Source organism: Canis lupus, chromosome X (assembly GCF_011100685.1).
Source record: "Canis lupus familiaris isolate Mischka breed German Shepherd chromosome X, alternate assembly UU_Cfam_GSD_1.0, whole genome shotgun sequence".
Taxonomy (NCBI): domain Eukaryota; kingdom Metazoa; phylum Chordata; class Mammalia; order Carnivora; family Canidae; genus Canis; species Canis lupus.
Window position 1 is genome coordinate 33,370,287 of NC_049260.1, and position 25,900 is coordinate 33,396,186.

The 25,900-nt window shown below is 36.4% G+C and overlaps 1 protein-coding gene across 1 annotated transcript in view; it reads right to left on the reverse strand.

Moving 5' to 3' along the window:
• Positions 1-207: 207 nt before the first annotated feature.
• LOC119868428 (ferritin light chain-like) overlaps positions 208-25,900 on the reverse strand; it is a 109,132-nt gene continuing 83,439 nt past the window's right edge. Inside the window, exon 3 of the transcript XR_005386246.1 lies at positions 208-286. The gene's annotated coding sequence lies outside the window, so the exon portion shown is untranslated. The remainder of the gene's footprint in view (positions 287-25,900) is intronic.

Below are 25,900 nucleotides of genomic sequence, written 5' to 3' on the forward strand. Positions count from 1 at the left end.
TGGGAAGATGAGCCAACACTGGGAATTAGTTTAGGCCCAACAGTGATTTCTCTTCTCTTTGGCCAGGTAGGTCACCCTTCCAGCAGTCAGCCTTATTATATAAACTTTGAGAATTCAGTGGAATGTCACAAATGCAATTAAGCTAGAGAAATAATCTGCTTTAAGTTTACTTATTAAAATAATATATAAAAGAGAATAAAAATCCTTACCAAATCATCCAAGTTGCAATGCTATCAGTCATTTCAAGAACTTGAAGTATACCACAAACACAATGGCTTTCTCCATTCTGAAAAAATGTAGTTATGAGGGAAGATGATTGTAAACCATTTCTGGAGAAAATTAAATACATACATTTTGGGTTTTAGACAGTTTTTTTTTTTATAAAATGTGCACTCCCCAACAACACTTGAGTTTTCTCCATAACATTAATTGTATTTTGCAGGCAGGGAGGGGAACAATATCTACCTAATAGATCTATTACCCATGGGGGAGAGTTTTAGAGGCTGGCAACATCATCCTCTCTTATTAATGACAAGACTGATTCAGAGTACTCTTCACTGACCCATTTATTCATGGGTATGTTATCAAGAATAATCTTAAGCTTTCTCTTTCACCACATAATAAAAAACAAATGAACTCAAGCAAAATTCATACTCTATTCACTTTCTGTCCTATTCTTGTCCTGGTAAAATCTTCCTGGGTCTTTGCTTCTCAAAACAGCAAAATAAAAACTTTATTTTCAAAAGTTTCAGTATCTGAAATCTCTTCAAGATATCAGCCCAACTTAAAGTGGCTGAGGGTATAACCCACCTAGGGTAATGTGGGGGAAGAGGAGAGGCTTAAGTTGGGGTCTAGGATATAGGTGCAATAAAGTCTTCTTCAAAGCAGAAAAGTTCCCAAATGCCCCTTCCTCAAGAGTGATGTCTCTGGTGAAGCACCCTGGTGTTCACAGCTGGATATTAAGATGAAGAGATTGCTGGAATATTAGTAGGTTGATTGAATCTTTTCCTCATTCTTACATCCACAGCTGATTTAGTGGTCAAAGTCATCTGGGCATTCTCTTATGGACAAAAAAAAATACTGGAGGTACATGCCAGCTCTGTAACTGAATTAATCAGGAGACCCAATTCACCAACTGACCTTAGTGGAAGCATCTAATTTCCTGCACCTAAATTCATCCATTTGTAGAACTAAGATAATGTTACTTATCTCTTCCTCATTCCATAGGTTCTTATGAAGGGGAAAAATACCTTGATTTTAATTTAATCAGGTTATATTGGCCAAAATAAAGTGACAAACATGACTCACAGGAATCTTTCAATGTCAGCCATGTTGGTTTTATATTTACCAAAAGAAAACTTAATATCCCTATCAAAATGCCAATAGTGTTTTTCATAGAATTAGAATAATCCTAAAATTTGTATGAAACCACAAAAGACTGCAAATAGCCAAAGCAATCTTAAGAAACAAGAATAAAACTGGAAGTATCACAATCCCAGATTTAAAACTATATTACAAAGCTGTAGTAATCAAAACATATAATACTGGCACAAAAACAGATGCATGGATCAATGAAACAGGACAGAGAACCCAGAAACAAACTTATACTGTCAATCTGTGACAAAGGAGGTAAAAATATACAATGGGGAAAAGATAATCTCTTCAATAAACGATGCTGGAAAAACTGGACAGCTACATTCAAAAGAAGAAAACTGGACCATTCTCTTATGATATACACAAAAATAAACTCAAAATGAATTAAAGATCTAAATGTGAGACCTGAAACCATAAAACTCCTAAAAGAAAATGTAGGCAGTAGTATCTTTGATATAAACCTTAGCAACATTTTTCTAGTTATGTCTCCTCAAGCAAGGGAATAAAAGTAAAAGTAAACTATTGGGACTACCCCAAAATAAAAAGCTTTTGCACAGCAAAGGAAACCATCAACAAAACAAAAAAGCAACCTACTGAATGGGAGAAGACCACTTGTAGATGATATATCTGAAAAGGCATTAATATCCAAAATACATAAAGAGCTCATACAATTCAACACCAAGAAAAGCCTTATAATCTAATTTCAAAATGGACAGAGGACCTGAATAGATATTTTTCCAAAGATATAAGATGGCTGACAGACACATGAAAAAATGCTCAGCATCACTAATCATCAAGGAAATGCAAATCAAAACCACAATGAGCTATGACCTCACACCTGTCAGAATGGCTAGTACCAAAAGACAAAAAATAACAAGTACTGGCAAAAATATGGATAATAGAAAGCCTTGTATACTGTTGGTGGGAATGTAGATTGGTGCAGTCACTAAGGAAAACAGTATGGAGATTCCCCTAAAGCTTGGAAATAGAAATACCATACTATCTAGTAATTCCACTGCTGGGTATGTATGCAAAGAAAACAAAAACACTAATTCAAAAAGATATCTGTACCCCTGTGTTCATTGCAGCACTATTTATAATAGCCAGATATGGAAGTAAGCTAAGTGTCTCCTGATAGATAAATTAATAAGGAAGATGTGGTGAACACACACACACACACACACACACACACACACACACAGGACTATCACTCAGTCATAAAAGAGAATGAAATCTTGCCATTTGTGGCAATATGAATGGACCCAGAAGGTATTATGCTAAGGGAAAGAAGTCAGAGAAAGACAAATACCATATGATCTTACTTGTATGTGGAGTCTAAAAAAACAATCAGAGAGGGTGACAGAACATGAGAGACTCCTAACTCTGGGAAACAAACAAGGGGTAGTGGAAGGGAAGGTGGGCAGGGGGTTGGGGTGACTGGGTGACGGGAACTGAGGGGGGCACTGGATGGGATGAGCACTGGGTGTTATACTATATGTTGGCAAATCGAACTCCAATAAAAAATATACAAAAAAATCAACAAAATTGATAATCTATTAGCCAGACTCATAAGAGAAAAAAATGACAGAGGACTCAAATAAAATTAGAAATTAAAGAGGATAAATAACAATCAACTCCATAGTAATACAAAGTATTATTATGAAATTAAAATCTATAATTATTTGTAATCACTTAGATCTGCAATCTTTCTATGAAGAGAATATTATGAAAAATTACGTGCCAACAAAATGGACAACCTAGAAAATGGATAAATTCCTGAAACATATAATCTTCCAAAACTGAATCAGGAAGAAATAGAAAATTTGAACAGATCAATTACAAGCAACAATATTGAATCAGTAATTTAAAAACTCTCAAAAAACTAAAGTCCATGACCAGATGGCTTCATAGGTGAATCCTACCCAACATTTAAAGAAGAGTTAATACCTATTCTTCTCAAAATATTTCAAAAAATAGGAGAAAGGAAGGAAAGGTTTCAAATTCATTCCATGAGGGCAGCATTACCTGATACCAAAACAAGATAAAGACACCACTGAAAAAGAGAACTTGAGGCCAATATGCCTGATGAACATAGATGTAAAAAACCCTCAACAAAATATTAGTAAACCAAATCCAACAATACATTTTAAAAAATCACTCACTGTGATCAAGTGGGATTTATTCCTGGGATGCAAGTGTGGTTCAGTATTTGCAAATCAAACAACGTGATCCATTATGTCAACAAAAGAAAGGATAAAAACCATATGATCATTTGAATAGATACAGAAAAAGCATTTGGCTATGTAAGACATCCATTCATAATAAGAACTCTGAACAAATCAGGTTTAGAGGGCACATACCTCAAATAAAGGCCATATACGAAAAACCCACAGCTAACATCATACTTAATGATGAAAAATTGAGAGCTTTTCTCCTAAGATCAGAAACAAGACAAGGATGTCCACTCCTCCCCACTCCCTTTTATTGAACATAGTATTGGAAGTCCTAGCCATAGCAGTCAGACAACAAAAAGAAATAAAAGGCATCCAAATTCATAAGGATGAAGTAGAATTTTCACTATTTGCAGATGACATACTATATTTAGAAAATCTTAAAAACTTCACCAAAAAACTACTAGAACTGATAAATCAATTCAGTAAATTTTCAGGATACAAAATTAATATACAGAAATCTGTTGCATTTCTACACATGAATAATGAAGCAGCAGAAAAAGAAATTAGAAAACATTCCTATTTACAATTGTACCAAAAAGAATAAAATACTTAGGAATAAACTTAACCAAGGAAGTAAAAGACTTGTACTCTGAAAACTCTGAAACACTTATGAAAGAAATTGAAGATGACACAAACAAAAGGAAAAATGTTCTGTTTATGGATTAGAAGAACCAATATTGTTGAAATGTCCATACTCCCCAAAGCAATCTACAGAGATAATTCAATCATTATCAAACTACCGATAGAATTTTTCCAAAGAACTAGAATAAATAATCTTAAAATTCATATGGAACCACAAGAGACCCCAAATGGCCAAAGCAATCATGAGAAAGAACACAACTGGAGGTATCATAATCCCAGATTTCATGATATACTACCAAGCTGCAGTAATCAAAATATGATATGGGCACAAAAATAGGCATATAGATCAATAGAATAGAGAGCAGAAAAAGAAACCTGTGCTTTTATGGTCAATTAATCTGCAACAAATAAGGCAAGAACACACAATGGGAAAAAAAGACAGTCTCTTCAATAACTGGTGTTGGGAAAACCGGGCAGCTACCAGCAAAAGAATAAAACTGGACCACTTTCTTACACCATACACATAAATAAACTCAAAATGGGTTAAAGACCTAAATATGAGACCTGAAACCATAAAATGCCTAGAAGAAAATAAAGGCAGTAAGCTCTTTGACATCAGCCATAGAAATATTTTTCTAGATATGTCTCGTTTGGCAAGGGAAACAAAAGCAAAATCAAACTATTAGGACTACACCAAAATAAAAAGGTTTTGCACAACAAAGGGAACCATCAATAGAACAAAAAGCCTACTGAATGGGCAAAGAATTTGCAAATGACATATCCAATAAAGGGTTAGTATCCAAAATATATGAAGAACTTATATAACTCAACACCAAAAAAACAAATAACCCAATTTAAAAAATAGAGGAACTAATTAGACATTTTTCCAAAGAAGACATACAGATGGTCAATAGACATACGAAAAGATGCTCAACATCACTAATCATCAGTGAAATGTAAATCAAAACCACAATGAGGTATCACCTCACACTTGTCAGATTGGCTAAAATAAAAAACACAAGAAATAACAAGTGTTGGTGAGGATGTGGAAAAAAACAAACCCTTGTACCTTATGGGAATGCAAATTGGTGCAACCACCGTAGAAAACAGTATGAAGTTTCCTCAAAAATTCCTCAAAAACAGTATGAAGGTTCCTTAAAAATTAAAAATAGTATTACCATATAATACAGTAATTCTACCACTGGGTATTACTCAAATAAAATGAAAACACTAATTCAAAGAGATATATGTACCCCTATGTTTATTGTAGCATTATTTACAATAGCCAAGATATGGAAGCAACTCAAGTGTCCATAGATAAATGAATAGATAAAAAAGATGTGGTGTATACACACAATGGAATATTACTCATCCGTAAGAAAGAATGAAATCTTGCCATTTGCAACATCATGTGTGTATCTAGAGAATATAATGCTAAATGAAATAAGTCAGAGAAAGGCAAATGCCATATGATTTCACTCATATGTAGAATTTAAGAAACAAAACCAATGAACAAAGTAAAAGAGACAAACATTTAACAGACTCCTAAGTAGAGAGAACAAATTGGTAATTGCCAGAGGGGCAGTGGGTGGGGAAGATGGATTAAATAGGTAAAGGGGATTAAGAGTTCTCTTATCATGATGAGTACTAATATAATATATAGAATTGTTGAATCTATAATCTATAATTGTTGAAATATAATATTAACTACATATCGTATTAATTATATATTAATTATACATATATAATTGTAAGTGTGTGTATATACATATATATGTGTGTGTATGTATATGTGTGTATGTGTGTGTGTGTGTGTGTGTGTGTGTGTGTATGCAAAGTAATGCTACTCAAAATGGAGTTTATGGACCAGAGCTGGTCCTTGGCCTATGAACTCCTTGTTACCAGTCTGCAACAAGTACACAAATTGAGGGTACATATTTATAGAAATTTAACATTACCATATTGTTTAAGTGCATGATTATTGTACTGATCTTGCTGAACATACACTAGATTGGGTGTTGAGCTTGCTTAGTTGAGTTGTATATAGTATGAGCTATATACTTGTCCTGGGCAATAATAAACAAAAAAAGAAAGCTGGTGTTTTACTATAGAGAGTTTGAAAAGCACTGCTCTAAATCAGGAGTTGGCAAACTACGCTCTGTGAGTCAAAAGCTACTGGTCATCTACCTGGTTTTGTATAACTTTTACTGGAACAAGCCTGTCCATTCACTTACTTATTATCTATGCTGCTTTCATCCTACAGAGGCAGAGTTGAGTAGTTGCGGCCCAGAAGTATGGCCTTCAAGCTTAACTTATTTACTATATGAATCTTAAAGAAAAGGTTCACTGATCCTTGCTCTAAAGCTATGTATCTTTTGTTTGTTTTTTAAAACTATGTTTTTTTCAACTTTATTTGACTATAATCAACAGTAAGAAGTGCATTTTACTCTGGAAACAAGTAGACACATATGTATCTATATATGAGACAAAAGTTTTACAAACAATATTTGCTCACTACATTGCCGCACTCATATTTGTATTCTATTTTGCTTTGTTCTATTTTTTTTTTTTTTTTTTTTTTTTTTTTTTTTTTTTTTTTTTTTGCTTTGTTCTATTTTATTTAAAAAACATTGGATACACATAATAAATTAATGTTATAACCTATTATAAATATCTACCCATAATTTAAAAATCACTGCTTGAAATCCTGTAGCATGTGCCTGGCACAAAGATGGTACATAGAAAACATTTATTGAATAGTTCGTTGATATTTACTCATATAAGAGTTATTTGCCCTCCATGTCATATATGGTTTACTGATATTCAGTATTATTTCCCCCTTCCATGTTCTTCCTTGTACCATAAGGACTGAAAGCCTGGAACTATATTTTCCAGATTCCTTTCTCATCAAAGTTCCAGTTAGATTTTGCTATGACAGAAATTGAAGGTGGAATGAAAGAAGAGCTACTATTCCCTAACGGCAGACACAGGGGATCAGCAGAGGCAGGCAGTAAGCATAGGATTTTGCCACACTTCCAGTCATCCACCTGAGAATTATTCTTGCCAGTGCCATAAGCAGCTGAAAGAATTGGTGGCAGCTTTGCTGTGATTCCTGTACTTCAACAAAAGAATTTGAAGGGAAATTACACAAAGGAAGAGTTCCAGTCAGTGATATGCTGGTAAATGTTTAACAATTGGCTGTCTTATTTGTAGGGTGCGCCAATTTCCATGGTGTAAATACTACCACACTGGCCAATTTCATTGTGGCCTCAATCAATGATGGAGTTGGGAAGAGATGCACACTTATCAGGTTTGTAAGCTAGTGGTGGAGCTGGCTACAACACACTAGGTATACTGTTCCTTGTCCCTGTTTTCACTCATTGTCTAGGCATTTCATCTTTCACTTCCCAAAGTATTTTCATTAATATTCTATTCTTGTTATTCATAGTAATATCCTATAAAATCACTGAAAACATTGAGTTAGCAAATAATGAACCAGTTCTCCTAAAGAAAATACAGGGTTAGTTTCCTGCAAGCCTTCAGTAACATTTTTATCAACTGATCAGTACATAACTTTGTTTTATCTGTGTTTCTACTTAGAGATACCTGATTTCATATACTTTGTTGGTTCATTAACATTGAACTAATGGCCAAAGTATTATAGCTCATGCCTGGATGAAACTTATCCAACACAGATATTTTCCCCCATAAAGCACATCATAGCTGGGACACCTAGGTGGCTCAGTGGTTGAGAATCTGCCTTCAGCTCAGGGTGTGATCCCAGGGTCCTGGCATCGAGTCCCACATCAGGCTCCCCACGAGTAGCCTGCTTCTCTCTCTGCCTGTCTCTGCCTCTCTGTCTCTTATGAATAAATAAAATCTTTTTTAAAAAGCATATCACAGCCTTCTTGCACTTACAGACACTAGCCTGAACTTCAACACTATGTTTAGTGGCCATTTTAAACAGCAAAATCACCACTAGAAGCACAGAAATGGGGAAAACATGACACTACATAGGCTACAATAAGGATACTTGCTTATAGTATGAGATCTGAAGCAAGGCAGAGCACTGCCATGTTCAACCTCAGCTAGGAACATGCACACTTAACAAGCAACTCAAAATTTTCACCATTCCGCACATGTCTGTGAATGACAGCAAAAGCACCACTAATATTCATTTTGGGATTACAAATAAATTTTAGTGAGTAGGCAAATTCATAACTAAGGAATTATGAATCCATTAGTGATTCATGAAGATCAGCCTGGTTACTTTTTTAAGATTTCATTTATTTATTCATGAGAGACACACACAAAGAGAGGCAGAGACATAGGCAGAGGGAGAAGCAGGCTCCATGAGGGGAGCCTGATGTGGGACTCCATCCTGAGCCTCCAAGATCACGCCCTAGGCTGAAGGTGGCGCTAAACCACTGAGCCACCTGGGCTGCCCATGATCAGCCTAGTTATTAAATGACAAAAATAATTAGGTCTTTTCATGGATAGAAAGAGTAGGAGCACTAGAAGAATTAGTTGGAGAGGGGAAAAGATTTGGAATTTGGGCAAGATTTTGTTGAAGAAGATTGTTTAAAATCAACTTAAAGGAACTGCAAGGTGCCGGACAAAAATTAGATTTGCCACAGGGTTTATCTTTCTCTAGAGCCCCAGGAGCTCAGAATTCTAACCAAATCTAGACTCTTTCCAAAGATGTTTTAGTCTGCCGGTTGGCAAATGGGATGAACCATAAGGTCACTACAGCCTTTATCCTGAGGACTTTATTGGAATTTATTACAACACTAGCCTGCTTCTTATTGGTTTCAAAATGAGAGAGAAATCCTGAATTCTGGGAGCGTCCTTATTAAGTCTGATCTTTTGTTCAGGCCTATGAAAGAATTAGCTGCTGAAAGGATTTATCACTTGTGCATCAGATAGTCCCCATTTACGCTTCTAGTTCTACTCTCCATTTTTCTCCATCTTGATATCTGCCCCAGGAGCCAACTTTTATTGACTGCATCAACAAACTTCTTTGTTGTCTGGCTCCTGATTATCTAATGATAGACACCCATAAATCATAAAATGGTAAGAGAGTGAAGTCAAGGTATTCAGTTCTCTGATTGCTTCCCTGCTCGGCAGCTACAGGTGGGTAGGGGTTACATTTCTCTACTGTATGACATGGCTACCATTGGGTAGCCTTCTCTTGCAATTACAGCACTCTTTTTTAGATTTCAGGAACTTCCCTCTTTACCCCTCCAGCCGATGGTAAATGGTCCCCTGATCATATGAATTCTAGAGTACTTCATTATTCTGTGTTGCTTTTCCTTACCTATGCCCATGCCTTGGTAAATAGTCTTTTCATTAAATTGTCCTCATTATCTTTTTTGGCTTGTGTGACAATAAGGTTATATTGTTTCCTTTTGTGATTCGACTGAGGACAGTGGGTTCAGGTGCTGTCAGCCTGATCCTTCCATTATAAAGGTCCCTGTTGACTTCCACCTAATGATTTTTACAACTTTTGATGATTGCTGATAAAATTCTTCAACTATATAGTTACCCTAAAATACAGCTTGTACAAGAAACAGAATATTTGATTCTTTCTCTTTATTAATCAATTTTTATTTAAAATTTTATTTATTTATTTGAGAGAAAGAGAGAGCACACTGGTGAGCATGAGCAGAGGGGGAGAGGCAGAGGAAGAAGCAGACTCCCCGGTAAGCAAGGACCCTGACACAGGGCTCGATTCCAGGACCCTGAGATCATGACCTGAGCTGAAGGCAGAGGCTTATCCATCTGAGCCACTCAGGCTCCCCTTTATTAATCAATTTTTAAAACAGTGAATTGATGTTCTAGTAACTTCCAAACAAGCTCATTTTTTTTTCAAAAATTGTAAAATCATGGATATTTATATATTTGGTGTGCTTCATTATTCCTTCTGATGCTCAAATTGTCCCATCTTTCACCAGCAGAAACCTTTTTGTCATGACTCCAATATACTTTGATAACTTCTTTGCTTTCTAGAACAACATGATGTCTCAGATTCCTTTTATAGATTCCGGCTCCAGACTTGGAACTAAATATAACTCTAAGGAACTCTGATTCCTTTTTGTGGAAAATGCTATTTAGAGACCATAATTGGAACTTTAGGGGTCCTCATTCCTACCAGGTTTTCATTGCTTCTGTGAACAGAATTAGGGAATATATGCATTTTTAGAAAGTTAAGAACAAATCATGAATTTATACTGATATTTCCAAACCAAATTTAAAGTTACAGGGTTCTTATTTGATTTTATATTTGTATCCCTTTTCTCTTACAGTGAAAATATTTGTTCCTAATCAAGTTTACATAATTAGTAATTTGATTTATCCTACTTCACCTATCATTGTCTCAAAAACAACATTTTAAAGATTATTTATTTATTTGAGAGAGAGAGAGAGAGAGCACACACATATGCACATGAGTGAGGGATGAGGCAGAGGGAGAGGATCTCAAGTAGACTCCAGGCTGAGTGGGGAGCCTGATGTGGGGATCCATCTTACAACCCTCAGATCATGACCTGAACCAAAATCAAGAGTCAGATGCTTAACTTACTGAGCCATCCAGGTGCCCCAAAAGTCTTTAGGATATAACCTCAAGGAATGTAAAGGGATATAGAAGAGATGTATTTTAAGTCACTTGAAATAATTCTTCTGTGGTTAAGCTACCATATGAATCTATAATTAAGTTCTATTATTAAGGTTTGTTTTATATTTTAAAGATTGCTTGCTTTTTATTCTAATTTAATTTTGGTTTTTGTGTAAAAAAAATCCATGTATATCCAGAGAGTTCTGGCTTTCATCATTGTACTTGGCCACATATTCCTTCCTTCCTCCTGTAAGCAATACTCTTCATTAGTCCCTTCATTGAGGGACATTTGGGCTATTTCCATTCTTTTTGCTATTACATATAGGATGAAAGGAACAGTTTTTTTTTAATGTCATCTTGTACTTTTTCTACATCTAGAAGTGGGATTGCTTAAACACAGGGAAATGCATTTATAATTCTTTAGAGATGTTAGAAATTCTTCTCCAAAGGAATTGCATTTCCAATAGCTCTGTAATGAGAGTGTCTGTTTCCCCATAGCCACAACAATGGAGTATGTTGTCAAACCCCGAGATTTTTTGCTCCTCTGATAGGTGAAAATAGTATCTCAGTGTAGTTTAAGTTTTCATTTCTCTTATCATGATCAAGGTAGGACATCTTTGCATACACTTGAGGGCATTTGCATATCTGTACGCACCTCTGTCTTTTTGAGAGAGGAGAGGTTTGGATGCTCTTCAAATTATGTAACATGAATGTCTTAGGTTAGGTTGCTAAGAGGCAGACTTTGAAACAAGCATTCATGTGAAAGTAAATTATTAGGGAGTATTTCCATTAAGCAAATGGAGAAATAGGACAAGGAAGGAAAAGGAGGCCAAGCTAGGGTGTGATAGCAAGCAAAAGTTCATGGAATATTGCTTTGAGTCAATCTCAGAGGGGCATTACAGAGACACTATAAATCACATCTAAGAATTGTCCCCATCAGGGGGTAAGGGAGCTGTGATATCAGTTCTCTTCACTGTCAATCACTGGGTAGGTGGTGCTCTCAGGGGATATAGATTCCCAAGTACTTCCAGCTTTCCATGCCTCCAGGCATATCAAGCTTCAGCTGCCTAAGGGTAGTCAGCCAACTAAGACACTTAGGTGCTGACTGCTGGGAACGAAAGCCTATATAGGGACAGAAGCATGAAAATGGTAAAGGGATTGGAGGAGTTATAGGCAGAGCACTGGCAGCATCTGCTTCAATGAATAATTACCCAGCTTATATTCATGGCGGGGGGTGGCGGTGAGCACCATACAAAAGAGACATTTATCAGGCATGATATCAAAATCAACACAAGTGTCTATGATAAATGAGAGAGCATCACTGGCATTTTATTTACTTGATTTGACTTCATAACTGTTTGCTAATAACATGTGTTAAAAGAAAAATACGGTGTATTTTGTACACCCAGTTTTCCCTAGTCACGCAATGTTGAGTCAGATGGCTCCTATGAGGCTGCCTTAGAACTTCCATGGACACCTAAGCCAATCCCTTTGTGTGAAATCAACACTTAGACATGTGTTGGAATTAAACCAGGGTCCCCCTGACACTAGCATGAGAAATAAACAGAGCCTTGTTTTCTCAGCTAATGAGAGCAAACAGCTTTATCCCAGGTGGCCTTCCTTAGAGGTTTTGCAACTGTAAGATAATCACCAGCAGGCCAGAGGTGCAGTTCAACAATCCTGAATGAGAAACCAGGAAAGGAATAGAACAAAATGCCTTGCTTGACACTATCTAGTGTATTAGCCTGTGGCAAGAAGTTCACTAACAAAGCAAACAGATTTTACCTATTAGGCCTTTGACCTATAGACACCATCTGTACTTTCAAATGGAGTTGTGTATTTTTAAATGGATTTCCTTATTCTCACTTTACAGGGATATATTTCTTTATGAATCATATATATTTCATACATAAGCTAGCAAAGTGCTTAATAAGAATTATTCCTAAATTTATTTCATCAATTCCCTAACTAAAACTTCACTTAGGGACACCTGGGTGGCTTGGCAGTTGAGTGTCTGCCTTCAGTTCAGGGTGTGATCCCAGAGCCCCAGGATCGAGTCCCACATCGGGCTTCTCGCAGGGAGCCTGCTTCTCCCTCTGCCTGTGTTTCTGCTTCTCTCTCTCTGTGTCTCTCATGAATAAATAGATAAAATCTTAAAATAAATAAATAAAACTTAGTTTATTTACTTTTCTTTGGGCATACTTCCCAATGGCAGATCAGCTTTGAACAACATACTTCATCGATGCCATGAGACAGCTTTGATACCAGGAAACAAAAGCTGATTTTGAGAATTCCTAAATACCACAGCAGCAGAGTTGGTTGTTATTAATCTCCATTGCTATCATTAACATGATAAACAATACCTAAACCCACATCATACTTTTTCAATGAGTTGTCTAGGATTATTTTTTGTCAACTTTCTCAATTATAGAGTATCCACTGTTAGTCATACTTGGTCAAGTTTCTATCTATTTTAGGAGAAGATTCATAGAAAACAGTAAACATTTCATTTATTAGTCCTATCACAGTTGAGAGATAGCCTCTCAAGTCCAACTTTATTTGACTTCTAAATTTATTAATGGTTAGTAATCATGTGTGCATGTGAACTAGCACATATGTAAGTACAGTGAAGTGAAAATACATATTACTTTTGTCTATAATAAAATAAGCACGAATAAATTTATTTTATTTTAATTTTAAAAATGCATACTCTACTTTGTATTAGAAATTATTTCACAGATATCCACATAAGAAAATAGCAAGCATTAAAAATGGGGTGAAAATTAAAATAAATCAGAGGATAAAGTGAAAATAGGAGTAAATGCAGAAGTAGATACCATGATAATATTCACATCTGGTTTAAGCTTCTAGAAGCGGATATAATAGTGTCCAAGAGATAAAAGAAAGCCAACTGATCTATATCTTGCACAGGACTCATTCGATGTAATATTTTACCTTGTTCTGCTGGCATTAGTGCTAAGAACAAACTGTCCTAAGAAAATTAAACTTTCAATCAACTAAGTTGACATGTTGTTTACATACACTAACATATACCTATTTTAAGTGTATATTTATTTGGCAGAGTTTTAACAAATTTACAAACCTGTGTAAACACTACCACCAATAAGATACAAACATTTCTAAAACTCCTAAACAGGGGCAGGTGGGTGGCTCAGTGGTTGAGCATGTGCCTTTGGCTCTAGTCACAATCCTGGATCCAGTCCAGCATCGGACTCCCCACAGGGAGCCTGCTTCTCCCTCTGCCTATGTCTCTGCCTCTCTCTGTGTGTTTCTCATGAATAAATAAAATCTTTGAAAAAAAATAGAACTCCTAAACAATATTCCCATGTACCCCCATTCTAGAGAGCCTCCCCACCTTCAGCCCTGGGCAACTACTAATCTGCTTTCTGTTAGTATGGGTTAGACTTGTCTTTTCTAAAATGTCATATAAATAAAATCATAGAATTTATGTTCTTTTGTGTTGTGCTTCTTTCCTTCAGCATAATATTGTTGAGATTCAGGCACGCTTTTGTGCACATCAAGTCTATTTCTTTTTATTACTGAATAATATTCTGTTGTGTGGATATACAGTTTGTTCATTCATTCACTAGTTGACAGACTAATGGTTGTAAGAGAAGGAAATGTGAAACAAACAAGCAAAACAAAACTGTAGACCTGTAACTTTGGCTTTATGAATAACAGAAGATACAAAGACAGTAGGATTCTTGGTAAAATATTCTTTAACTTGACAACTAAACTTCTGCCTCCTTTTCTCTCTCTGGGCCTGCTCCTTTCCTAACAATTAATAATAATGTTATTGTACAAACCTAAATACTTTAGATTTATGTAAATTGTCTTTGGCAGAAATCAAAGCACATCATATTGGTCAACTTTGGCTCACATACCATCCCTGAGTTGGAGGCAGATAGCAAAAATCTATTATCCTCCCTCAATTAAAAAGGAAACTTCTGGAAGTAAACTAATATTTTGGCAGAAGTTTGGGACCAAACCCAGGAACACAGTATTGAGTGCCCAAGCCCAAAAATACTCCTCTACTCTCTTCCTGCACCTGAAATGTCAACTGAGAAAAGAGGCAGAACTGAAATAAAACAAAAGCATTTATTTGGAGTTTCATAATTGCAATTCGGGAGCACAGATTTGGGTGGCACCCTAAATTGTATCCCACTAGGGAACAAAGTCAGTTTTTAAAGATAAAAGGAAATGCTTGTATATGCTGTTTACAAAGAATTTTGATTGGTGTTAGTGGCAGAAAATTAATCTTAGCTAAACATAATTGGTTGCTAAGGCTATCATGAAGCCTTATGTCTAAGTTACTACAGCAAGTTGCAGGTGTTTGTGCAGAGTCCTTGGAATATCTGCAATTTGGCCCAATTCAGAAGTTCATGGTTCCACACAGTAAGGACAAGCATAAGGACCACCCCCTTAATGGCCTCTTGATTCATTTTAAAACACTGTTGACGTAAGTGACTCCATTTTATTTCACCTTGTACATTATCCTGAAAGGTGTGGGAAAGTGGACTGAATAGGTAAGGCATGGCCCCCTTTACCTCATCCTCCCTCCAATCACCTCTTCTCACTTCAACCCAAGTAGCTGGTCTTTAACTTGCTTTATCTATTGAATTTCCATGTAAGATTTCATTTACTAAAATAGTTCTCAGGTAAAAAAAAATGTGAAAACCCATTGAACCAAATCATTCTATGAAAATAAACATTCTATTTTAAAATATAAACTTTAGTGATATAATAATACTTTCCACTTACATGATACTTCTACTTCTTTAAAGACTTTTCACAGACATTTCATTTGGCCAGAAGAACAAAGTTAATCAATAAAGGCAATCAATTAAGAGTATGCATTCACAAATGTGTTAAGTCCAGTTAACATTTAATTATCCTTGTTAATAAGAAATGAACCCAGTATGTGCATGTAAAATCCACACACAAACTAAAAACTTAATTAGAGCAAGTAGTTTCTAACCTTTTTCTCATTAAACTTTGCCTGGAAGTCCTAAAGAGTATCCATAAGGTCCGCCCCTCCCAAAAAAGGCAATGTATGTGGGTTTCATTTCCTGTCTTTCCTGCTGGTGGAGAAATGAAATAAGAACCTTTGGAAAGCAGAATTTTATAAACCCTCTAGAATGACTTTCCAAAAACCGAGTGCCAAAATTTGACATGATAAAGACACATTTTTAAAAAGTGACTTAAAAGTCTTTCAATGGGCAAATATTAAAACATCAACAACAGCATGGCTTAACTTTGGGCCATTATGGAGAACGAGAGAAGAGGCAGGCCATAGGAGAGCACAGTAACAATTGAGTCCAGTTTGCCTGGACAGTTATAGTTAACAATCATCAACCATTGTCCTGGCATAACTGTTAATAGCCCCTCTTTCACTTTCACAAGTGTCCTGATTTGGATGATAAATTCTATGGTTATCCTAGCTATGAAAAAAAATAGTGCTAAGCACAAATGACAAAAAGTGGGGGAATTTCCTACATTTTTTTCTATTTCTCCTTCCCCAAAAGATACTCAAACTAACATCTTGTGTGATCCAAACTACAGATACAATGAGACTTCCACTCCCTTCTATTCATTTCCACCTTTGATTTGTGGCCCTGTGCACTTTTTAGAATTATTAAAAATACTCATGCCTGGAAAACATCTTGGAACAATTAAACCAGTGTCATTGGAGATGGGACCTAGTCACTGATACTAGTTCAAAGTTTCCCAGATAATTCTAATGTGCAGCCAGGGTTGAGAACCACTGATTCTAACAGATATCAAGCAATTATTTCTATTAGAAGGCACCTGAAATTTGAGTGATTTCTGAAACTTATTGTCTCCTTGGGGAAGAGGGATGCCCCTGCCCACTGTCCTTAACCAAGGACCATAGCTTATTCCGCTTTGCTCTAGCCTCTGGGTGGCCAAAGGTCTTGCTCATTCTTGTTATTCTTTGTTCACACAAGAACAAATCATTCTATTTTTTCCTCTGAAATCTTCAATGCCCATAGTGATAACAAAGCTTGAATTATAAAAGTCCAAATGAAGAGCTGTTTTGCCCTGAGATAAAGCCACTTGAAGAAATAAGTGATAAAAACATCTGACGGGACCTTCAAGTTGGGGACTCATATCTGATGGAAGCTCTGACATTCTGAACACTTAGCAACTGAAGCTAGGTGGCAGTCCTGCTTAGGCAATTAAAGGAGACACCATTAAGACAATGATAAAGATCCATAAAGAAGAAAACCCAAAAGAAATAACCATTGATGTAACACCAGCATAGAATCAATAGGGCAAATCTAAATTGCTAACATGATGTGTTTAAATATAATCATCCTTATCAAAGTTGGAGAGTCTCCCTAAAATTATGATAACTCTTGAATTTTCTGGATGCTTCTCAATATTCTCCATAACTTCTTCACATTCCAGTTTTCTGAAGATTGCCCCTACCCCCCTCCTAAGGGTATACATATACAAATGAGCACTGGAAAATCATGTATTTTCTATAAAATGAAATAATGTGAAGGGATTATGGAGAATATTGAGAAGTATCTGAAATGGTAATGTATGTTAGATAGCCAAAACAGTGGCATAATGTGATACTTTTAAAAGAACATTACTTATGTCTATAAGGATGTTTACCAAAAAAATGAATAGCATTTGCCTCTAGGTGGAAGGATTTGTGGAGCTTTTTATGTTCTGTCTTGTTTAACTTGTTTTATAATAAGCATATTTCCTTTTATTCTAAAATTTCACTATTTTTATGAGAGTCATAATGTCCTTTAATTTACTAATGTCCATTAGTGATTAGATAATTATCAGATCATGACTGTTTTCTGTCATGTTTATTCTCAGCCCAAGGCCTGCTTTACTTTAATTGATGGCTCCCCTAATTAGAGTCGTTAATGGATGATGCCAGTGTATGTTCATCCCAGACAATCAATAGATTGTGCTTGTACTCATTCTAATTTGGAAAACTAACCAGAAGTTGATGTTTTTGTTTGTTTGCTATTGTTTTAGGGGCTACCCAATATGAGGCTAAAGTATATCAAGTTGTGTAAATTTTATACATCCTAAAGTGTTTAACGAAGTATTTTTTCAGAGCACATGTAATTTCAGAAATTAAAAGATAAATTGCTACATCAGAACTGAGATCTCAAAAATATTTTGTGATTCTTCTAAACACATATTCATTTAGTTATTTGAGTTAAGCATAGTACATTAAGATGAACAGTTGGGAATACAGCTGACAGTAACAACTGAGTAGCCCAATGCCTGATCAACCTTTCTCAAAAATAATGCTTCAATGTGTAACCAGATGTTGAGTGGGATTTTCTTGTTACCCTTGCATTACAGCTAAGGCTCAAGTTTGAAGACAAAAGACTAATTAGTACCCTAAATCTAAGTTCATCAAACCATCTATAGTTGGGGCTAGCCACATCCCTGCAAGAAATATAAACCAGAAATGAAAAAGCAGGCAGGTATTATGCTGAGTGAAATGAGTCAATCGGAGAAGGACAAACATTATATGTTCTCATTCATTTGGGGAATATAAATAATAGTGAAAGGGAATAGAAGGGAAGGGAGAAGAATGGGTAGGAAATATCAGAAAGGGAGATAGAACATAAAGACTCCTAACTCTGGGAAACGGACAAGGGGTGGTGGAAAGGGAGGTGGGCGGGGGGTGGGGGTGACTAGGTGATGGGCACTGAGGGGGGCACTTGACGGGATGAGCACTGGGTGTTATTCTGTATGTTGGCAAATTGAACACCAATAAAAAAAATTTATTATTTAAAAAAAAGCAGACACTACCATCATCCACTCTACCCCACCCCTCTCCTAGTCAATATAAAAGGAAAACTGGGGGAAGAGCCCATAGGCCCTGTAAGCTGTTTTGACCTTTCATCATTACCATATACTCTTTCTCTGGGTTAGGGGAGGAAGTTTCCAGACCCTTTTTCAAAACCAAGATGAAGGCTTCAAGAGAATTACTCATAAGTTATGGATGCTTTCTAGAAAAGGAGATTGGAATTTCACTCTCTCCTTGGATGTCTCCTTAGCCAGAAGACTTGTTGAACTGTCTCTGTACTATTAGAGGAAAGAAACAAAAATTGGGAGATGGCAAAGTAGGGGACTACCAAATAAAGACTATAAAGCAGGAACAAACCCCATTTAAGTTCATGTTTCCTGAGAGGGATAAAAGATGGATTCCACATGGACAGAAAGAAGATGCAACTGGGAGTTCCAGTCTTGCTGTACCACTACAGCATGGGAGGAAAGAGGCTTAGCCATCAGAAGAATGTGTTGTGGTAGCACCAACTTGAAGATCTAAAGAAACTATCTAGAATGTATCCCAGAGACAAGAGAAAAAAATTATAAAAGAAAGATGAAAAGATAAGGAGGAAAACAACCATTTAAAAGAGATCATGGATAAGAATTTCCCAGAATTGTTGACAGACATTATGCAATCTTAATCAGTCTCAAACAGGATAAATAAAAGGAAATCCACACCTTCATATAGCCTAATGAAACTATGGATTAACAAAAACAGAGAAAATATCAAAATCAGACAAGGAGAAAAGACTAATAATCACTTATAAAGGAATGGCTATTAGATCAGTAGCCACAACTGTATGTAGAAGGCAGTAGAATAATATGTTTAATATTCTGAGATTAGAATTAGAACTTAGAATTTTGTACCCACAGAATCTATATTTCAAGAATGAAAATAAAATAAAAACTTTTTTAGACTAAAATTAAAATATCTTTATCAATAGATCCTCATTAAAGTAAATTCTCAGGGACTGTCATTCAAGTAAAAGAAAAGAACCTCAGATGTAAGATCTAAAATGCAAGAAGGAAAAGATAATGAATAAAATCCAAATTGAGTATATAAAATAAAACAAGTGAATATATAGATAGTGATATATAATATTTAAGCACATAGGGAAACTGAGAAAGAGGAGATATACCTTAGTTTGATGACTATAGATGTAGTCAATATATATTCATGATCATAACAGCAAGCTAAAGATATAAGGGACCTTCTCTAGCCTGATAAAGGACATCTATGAATATTGATGGCAATTATTACACTTAATGGTGACAACATGAAAGGATTACTATTAAGATCAGAAAAAAAAAGACAAGAGAGACTTCTATTACCACTTCTAGTCAACTTTGTACTGGACATCCTAGCCAATGCAATAAAATAAGAAAAAAATGTTAATGTATAAGAATTGAAAAGGAAGGAAAAGCTGTCATTATGGCAGATGATGTAATTATCTGTGTAGAAAATCTGACAGAATTTATAACTTATTAGAGTTAAGATGAATTTAGTAGGTTTCCTGAATTTAATAAAAGAGTATAAAAGTCAATTGCATTTTTACAATCAACAATCTGTTAGATCTATCTCCTCTACTTATTGAGTTTTATCAGTAATTTTATTGCTTCATTCCGTATTTTACATTTGCAGTCTACCATCTTACTTTAGTGTGAAGTTAGTGCCTACTGCCAGTTCATTTGCCATGGAATCTCTGTTCACTTTTGAGGAAAATTTATTTTAGTTTCATCAAGAAGACTTCAAAGGAGTATATTTCTTAAATTCTTGTATATCTGAAAATATTTATCTGTTGGCTCTATATTTCTATAATATTTTAGATGGTTGTAATAGTTTCAGGAATCTTTATTCCTTAGAATTTTATGGACACTACTGTACTTACTATTTTCTAGGGTTGAATATTACTGTGTAAGAGTCAGAAGTCAACCTGATTTTTCCCCCTTGTAGATGGCTTTATCTTTGTTTTTTTTTTTTTAATCTTTGTTTTTTTAAAAAGATTTATTTATTTCAGAGAGAGAGAGAGACAACACATGTGCTTGCAGGGAGGGGCAGGGGGAGAGGATCTCAAGCAGACTCCCCACAGAGAGCAGAGCCCAACTTGGGGCTTGATCTCACAACCCTGAGTTATGATCTGAGCTGAAATCAAGAGTCAGATGCCCAACCCACTGAGCCACTCAGGCGCCCCATCTTTATATCTTAAGGCCAAAAGGACACCCTCTTTATTTCTGAGGTTTAAAAAAACGTGCTAAGATAGGTTATGTTCTTGCTCACTCTATCAGCCAGGGTCCAATCATTAAGAGACCTCATACTAAGTATTTCAACAGAGAGAATTTAATATAGGGAAATTTTCACAGATGTGAGAGATCTGAAAGAACAAAAGGAGAACAATGGGAGGAACCCAGAGATAATACCTGCATGAAAGAGCTATCCCTTCTAAGACTGGAAAAACAAAGGGAAGTAATGACCAGAACCTAGAATCTTGGAGGAAGGGACTCCAATCTCCAAGGAAAGGCTGCTGCCTGGTTGGTGTTGTCACTTCAGGTTTGAAGAGACCATGCAGAGCTGAACCTCACACCTCTGAAGAGTATGCATTTCTAACTGTTGCTGTTATCTCAAAGGAGCAAGATCAGTCAGTTCTGTGAATGCCAAAAGCAGCTGGAAACAAGAACCAGCAAAGTACCTTTGCTGGATCTTTGCTGATGGGGATTATCATGCAAACAGAAGGAAAGATGTTCTCTATTCTTGCACCCTATTAGCAGAGCCTAACAAGTAACAAGCTGGCAAATGAAAAATATAATTTTCAGAGTCTCAGCCCCAGCATCCTTAAGTGGAATATAGAAGGGTATATTTGGAGCTGAGAGATTAATAACTGGCATACTCATTAAATGTCACATATTCCTGGGATACAGTATGCCATTCCCATCTGTATATTCAAGGCTCCATTTGTTTCAGTAATGTTTTCTTAATTTATATTTGTGACTTTTTTCATTCCATTATTTGGTCCTTAGGTTTTCTTCTTGTGGGCTATAGATTGGTGAAAAGAAACCTCCTCATACACATACCATATGGCTAAATTAATTCCCAGTTTGTTAACCATAGCATATATAAATCTAGCAGGAGGAAAGTGGCTACACTGTACAGCATGGCTTTGCACAGCTTTCAGAGGTCCCCACCACCACCACAAACACTAAGTCCTTATCATGGAAACGCAGTTGCCATTGTCACTATCTGCACAGGGTAGGACCTTGCTGCATCTAAGAGGCTAAATTTCATGTTTGTAATCCAGGATGATACTCTGGAAAAATACTCAAAATATCACAGAGATAATTTTACTTTCTTCATTCCCGGTCAATTTTAGAACTACAAGTCCCTTCTCTTGAGGTCTGAGAAAAGAAATCCAGACAATAAAAACCAAATATATTGAAGATACAGATAATACAGTGACTAGTTTTAAGATTCTTTCCTTTCTCGTTCCATTTACAGCTTTTGACTAACAAACTTGTCCTTAAATCCTTACCTTTGAAAGTATCAAGAGTGACTGGCACATAAAGTCCAATTGAAAGATATTTTATCTGTGTGCAACCTTTAGTTAACACAGAAACCACAAATTAGATGTGGAGATTGCATTTTGTTTTAGGGTGGTTGCTCTCCTCCATAATGATGAGTGTGGTGGGTGGATTTGTGAGCTTTCACTGCTAGTCAGGCATCCGCTATTCCTCACCCTGATATAGTCATCTTTTGCAAATTACTCTTCCAAATGGCAAGCTTCATCTGAAATTAGACACTTTACTAGAGACATCATTTGAGTAACAATTTGAAATATTCTAAGCTTAAAGGGAAAGGGGTGGGGAATGATAACTCCATCAACCACAGGAAGCTATAATGAATGAGTTTATTTACCTGACCAGTGCCTGCAAGGACAGGAAGAATATTTATATTCTCTTCACCTCAATCTCTTCTGGTGACACTTTAGATCTAGCTCCATCGATTTATATTTTTAATTACTCCCATTTTACTGTTCCTTCCCTATGCTTACATTTTTAGGTCTACCTGGTATTAAAAATAAATATATCCTACCTCCCACAAGCTGCCAAACTCACTGAAATCAAACTTCTTGAAAAAATTCTCATAACCTGCTCATTGTTTATCCCCTTCAAATGTGGATTCCAGTTTTGCTTCCCCACTAAAACCACTTACCAATGTCACAGATGAGTTGCTAATTATCAATCACATAGCTGTCTCCTTTTCCCTATTCCTCTCCATCTATATCTGTTCATGTTGTACTCCTTGAGTCTCTCTCTTCTCCTGACTTTTATGACACAGAAGCCTCTTTGTTCTACTTCTGAATGCTCCTTCTCTGTCTTCTGCACTGATTTTCTTCCTCTTCTTGCTCTTAAAGGCTTTTTAAAACTTGTCATTGTCACTCTTGCACCTTGATGAGTTCATCAATGTCTGTGGTTTCATCTTAACCAAACCTATGTCTCAATTCATTTATTTCCTCAAGCTCAATTCCTATTTTCATAACATCCTCCTGATGGACATCACTCCCAGGATAATTCAACAATATCTCAAACTCAACAGATCCAAAGGTAAGTTCATTATGTTCTCCCACAAATTATCTCCTTTCCCAAAGGCTGGAAGCCTGTTCTTTGTTCCTTACTATATCTAATCAATTATGAAATCTGTAAGCTCCTGCTTTTACCATATCAACATCTGCCCATTATACTCTTTTTTCTTTCCTTCTTTGCCATTTGCTTTTTAAAAATTTGTGTATAGTTGACACACAATGTTATATAAGTTTCAGTGTACACTTTAGAGATTTGACAAGTTTATACATTATGCTGTGTTCACCACAGGTATAGCTACCATCTGTCCCATTGCAATGCTATTACAGAATCATTGACTATATTCCTCATGCTGTGCCTTTTATTCCTGTGACTTACTCATTCCCCAACTGGAGGCCTGTATCTCCCACTCTCCTTCACCCAACCCCCTACTCCTTTCCCCTCTGGCAACCATCAGTGTGTACTTTGTATTTATAGGTCTGATTCTGCTTTTTCTTTATTCTTTTCAGATTATAAAGCTATAGTATTTAAAACAGTATAATCCTGGCACAGAAACAGACACACAGATCAATGAAACAGAATAGAGAGTCCAGAAATAAACTTACGCTTATATGGTCAATTAATCTATGACAAAACATATACAATGGGGGAAAAGACAGTCTTTTCAATAAATGGTGCTGGGAAAACTGGACAGCTACATATCAAAGAATGAAATTGGACTACTTTCTAACACCTTATACCCCATTCTTAACACCACTGCCCTACTCCCAATCCTCACAATCCCTCATTATTGTCTTTTGTAATAAGCTTTTAATTTCTCTTCCCCTACCCTTCCCTTCTCATGCCAATCCATCATTTTCAGAAAGGTCAAATTAATTTCCAAAACTAGAACAATGGTCATTTGCTTGCTCAAAAGCCTTCAATAGCTCCCTAGTTCCTTTCAGGAATTAAGTGCAAATTTATCGTCCCTACATTCAAGCTCTTCTGTGATATATTCCCTACCCATCTATGCTTGGCTTTTCCCCCTCTACTCCTACTACACTCTACAAGAAAACTGAATTACTTGTTCCCTATACCTATCCCTAGATTCTCTATGCTTTTGTTCATACCACTTCCTCCATCTCTACTTATAAAATCCTGCCCAATATTCAATATCATTTCAGATGTCTTCCCTTCTATCTTCTCTTGTAAAAACTTGGTTGAAACTTCTTTCAAGACCCAATCTGAAACTTCAATTATGTCAATTATTACATCTTGCATCTAATTGTAGTTTTCTGTGAACTTGTTTTATTCCCCCTGCTCAGAGTGGAACATTAGTTTTTTAATTGAGCAATATATTGGACAATGTGCTCGAGATCCCTTTTTGCCATTTTACTATTATGTGCCCTTCCTCCACAAACATCAGTATTCTATGAATTTCCAGGCCAACACCTGTGGTGGCTCTTCTTCAGAGAGTTGCCCTCCAGCTATTGGACCTGCTTTGCCCACAAGGTCAGATGGCTACTGCTGAGAGTCTCCATCCTTCCCTCTACCTTGAGTGGGGTAGTTGTTAACTAGTGGATATAGATCACAGGAGTATTAAAGCACAGTTGCTTGACCTCAAGATGATACAACTCAGAAGATGAACTCACACTAAGAACTCCCTGCAGGATCAGGATAAATCCTACCCATTGTAGGATCTTTGCTGAGATTCTAACCTTGCTTGCTTTCTTTTCCTTCCCTGCTCCCCAATCCATTGGTCCATTTCTTAAGGGTGCTACTAGGCAACCCTGACTAAGACAAGTAACATTTTTGAGTACCTGCCACATGCCAGAAACCATGCTAAACGTGCATGTAAGTAATTTCACTTAAATTTAACCCTCACAACCACTCTGAGAGATAAGTACTATTATTATGTTGAATTAACAGATGAGGAAACTAAAGTTCAAGAAGTGACTTTTTCAAAGCTATATAGCTAGTGGGTGGCAATAACAGAAATACAAACAAGGATTCAAAGGCAGCTCAGTCAATCATTTTGCTATGTTCCTTCCCAAACCGCTCAATGGAAGGTATATATCTAAAGTGGCTCCCCAAGATTCCTCCCTCCTGGTATTTACACCCATATTAATCCCTTCCCCTTCAGTATGAACTGGACCTAGTGATTTGCCTCCAACAGAGATAATATGGCATAAGGGATGATACTTCCATGATTAGTTATTTTAGACTGTGACTTCCCTCTTGCTGACAGACCCTCTTGCTATCTTTGATGAAACAAGCTCTCATGCTGGAGAGGCCCATGTGACAAGGAATTCAGGACAGCCTCCATCAGGAGCCAGCAAGGAACTAAGGCCCTCAGTCCAAACACTTGCAAGAAGCTGAACCTTGCTGACAACCACAGAGTGAGCTCAGAGGTGAGTCCTTCCCCAGAGAGATGATGGCAACAGTCCACATCTTGCTTGCAGTTCATGAAAGATCCTGAGCCAGAGGGGCTCAGTCAAGCCATGCCTGTGTTACTGACTCCCAGAAATGGGGAGATAATACATGTGTGGTATTAAAACATGTTGGAAAAAACCTACTGCCCGGAAAGAAGAGAAAGAGTCAGTCTTACTATTCTGTGTAACACTTGCAACTTCTGGCTCAGCAATTCACCAAAAGAAATGCTAACCAATAGCCTGTCACCTCAGGTGATTTT